Consider the following 3,099-nt stretch of genomic DNA (forward strand, 5'->3'; position numbering starts at 1 on the left):
ATGCAACTACATTCACTGGAAGACATCAATGGCAAAGTTATTGCTACAATAAATAAACTGAAAGGGAAGAATGAAATTATAGCATAATATGTGATTGAAGAGCAGGCAACATCCCCACCCTCTCTCTCATATACCAGTAGTCACAGGAATATACTGCTCCCAGGTACTTTTTAAAGAAATTGCACAATGTCTGCAATGCTCATTTAGCTTTATTTCAAGAAATATTTGCCAAATTTTATTTCAATGCACAAATGTTTTAGAGTTTGATGGGTAGCAATTTGATTTATATAAAGAAAGATAAAGCAATAGAAGGCGATAATCTCAGGTCATTGGCCATATCTTGAAGATATCCATGGTCGTAGATGGAGATGGCATTATTTTCCAGGTCACCTATACAAATGAGAAAAAATAATAAGTTGATCAAAGTGAGTTTAAAGTAAATTCTTTGCTTTTCAAAGCTTTGTGAATGCAAATAATATTAGGCAGAGAATCTCATTATGTACTGTATCTGTAGTATTTCTATTAGAGGAGAGTTTTCTTACTTTTTACAGCACCACGTTTCGAATGGACAGTTGATCTTTCCAAGGCCAGTGCCAGGACGACACTTGTACCGGCAGCGTCCTCCTGCATGACGACACATGCGCTGGGCATTCCCTATGAAAAGAAAAAGAGGAGACAGGTAAATGATGAGTAAAGATTCCTTAATATTTAAATACATTTTTCCTTCCAAGACATTACCTTCTTCTACAGAATTGCAGGATTCCTTTATCAATTTATAATTTTATTCATTTATAACATAAAAATATGAAAATAAAAAGCAAATAATAGGAACAACAATAGGGAAAGAGGAAAAAGGGAAATGTGGAAAGGGGTGGAAAGAAACAAAAGGCGTTGACTTCTGATTCCTCTGTTGCTGTAAAGTAAGGCATTAAAATTGAATCTCAACTTTTTACATTTCTGTAGTAGTATGAACTAGCCATTTCTCTATCATTTTTTTCCACCTCAAGCACAAAGTCCAGAAGCAGTTTCTAAGTGCAAACAAAAGTACTTATATTCTTTTCTTTTATCAAAACAGTCAGTTTAGCCATCTCTGCTAACCCCATCAGATTTTGTAACCATTCATCCAAGTTGGAAATGGAAACATCCTTCCAAGAATTGCAGGATTCCTAGGACTAGAGCAAGTTTTCTCTGACCACAGAGATCCATCTCTGCTGATCTCCTGCAGCAGCTCAAATAAATCAGCTATTAACCCAGGTTTGAAATCTGATTCAGAGATGAATTAACTGGTAAGCCTGCATCTATTAATGTAGGAGGGAAGAAATAGTCTGGTTCACATGAAGGATAGACCTTGCTGTGATATATTTCTCTCTGGTATTGCCATGGATTCTTGCTGAGTTACAGTGGCCAGTTGCATTGTGTGTTTTGGATGAAAACCTTGAGTGAGAAGGTTTAACTTCTTTTAAACTTTAGGAGCTGGTTTTCCCTTTGGCTTCCTCCCTCTTCTCTTAATGTTTCTATCACTGCTCTTTTCTGCTCTTGAAATGCTGTGCATTTATGATATTTTGCTGCAATTTCTTCTCTTTTCCCCAATTAAATACAAATATATTCACTAGATCATTAATATCTTTTATTTTTCCCATTTTTATTTTTTAAAAATAACTCAATGTATCTAATAATCCTTCCTCCTCCTTTTCTCTCCATAACAGCAATGCCATCAAGAGGTTTGGAGAGAGAGAGAGAGAAGGGGGGGGGGAGGGAGGGAGGGGGAGGGAGGGACTGGTCCAAATTCACTCAGTCAGATTTCAAGATGGGACTAGAACTCAGTATCCAGAATTGTAGTGTTTTGCTCTAATCACTAGATCAAACTGTTTCTCCATTGTGCCTCCTTATTCAAATAGAACATATTTGGCTGAGAATTTGATAAACCAATACTAAAGTGAAGCAAATCAACAAAAATAAGCTACAATAACAAAACACCCAATAAAGTTCTTTCAAGAATTGTGAATCAAAAGAAAAATCAATGGTATATTTTTCAAATGTTTGGAGTCTATACTGTCTAAAGCTATATCTGTAAAGTAAAACAAAAAGATGTTGAAGATTACCCTACTTTCAGTGATGATCACACTTGTTTAAAAAGGAGTGAGTTACCAATCCTTTGTAAATTATCAGTAATTTTGTTTTTTACCTGGTTCAGACAGGAATGCAAGGAAAAGAAATGAAAACAGCAGGTAAAGGATCTTCATGCTGAGACTGGTTCTGGATCAAACCTTACTCCTGGAACAGACATGGCTCTCTATTTATGCAGTTGTAATGATTGCATCATATCACTTCAGTGAACTATTGCAAAATAGTTTTTGCAATGGTGCATCTTCCTTGTATTGAAACACTCCTGTTTGTTAGCTGTTACAAAAGCCCTTAGAAGAGCAGCAGACTTAGTTGAACATCCAACCTGCTATGGTTATAAAAGATTGGAGGCTCAGGATTTGCAGTGTCCTAATGGGGCAAAGAAAATTCTTTACTGAATTGCTGCCCAGACTCTACAGTCCACGATGATAGTGCTCGGCTATGTTCACTAATGGCTGGAGTTTGGGAAGAGCCCTTAGAACCAAGTGGTAGAAATCTGGAGTTGGCACTGCTATCATGGGTGACACATATTTATGGGTGGGTTTTGGGAAAACAGCTGCTCTGCTTCTTGGTGGGTCTATCATGTCCCCCTCGTCCTTTTCTTCATTAAACTAGACATACCCAATTCCAGCAGCCATTCCTTATATGCTTTAGCCTCCAGTCCCCTAATTATCTTTGTTGCTCTTCTCTTTCTAGAGTCTCAACATCTTTTTTACATTGTGGTGACCAAAACTGGATGCAGTATTCCAAGTGTGGCCTTACCAAGGCATTGTAAAGTGGTATTAACACTTCACATGATCTTGAATCTATCCCTCTGTTAATGCAGCCTAGCACTGTGTTGGCCTTTTTGGCAGCTGCAGCACATTGCTGGCTCATATTTAAGTGATTGTCCACTAGGACTCCAAGAATGCTCTCACAGTTACTGCTATTAAGCAAGGTACCACCTATGCTATACCCATACATTTGTTTTTTCTT

The 3,099-nt window shown here is 37.4% G+C and overlaps 1 long non-coding RNA gene across 1 annotated transcript; it reads right to left on the minus strand.

The window, feature by feature from the left end:
• Positions 1-207: 207 nt before the first annotated feature.
• Positions 208-2,213, minus strand: LOC120318385. Its single transcript, XR_005559477.1, has 3 exons — positions 2,186-2,213; positions 543-654; positions 208-390 (listed from the first exon to the last, which is right to left on the minus strand). It is a non-coding gene; the product is annotated as an uncharacterized LOC120318385 (long non-coding RNA).
• Positions 2,214-3,099: the final 886 nt, after the last annotated feature.

This window comes from Crotalus tigris, unplaced genomic scaffold (genome assembly GCF_016545835.1).
Source record: "Crotalus tigris isolate CLP2741 ecotype Arizona unplaced genomic scaffold, ASM1654583v1 scf7180000017598.18339901613:2243638, whole genome shotgun sequence".
NCBI lineage: Eukaryota > Metazoa > Chordata > Lepidosauria > Squamata > Viperidae > Crotalus > Crotalus tigris.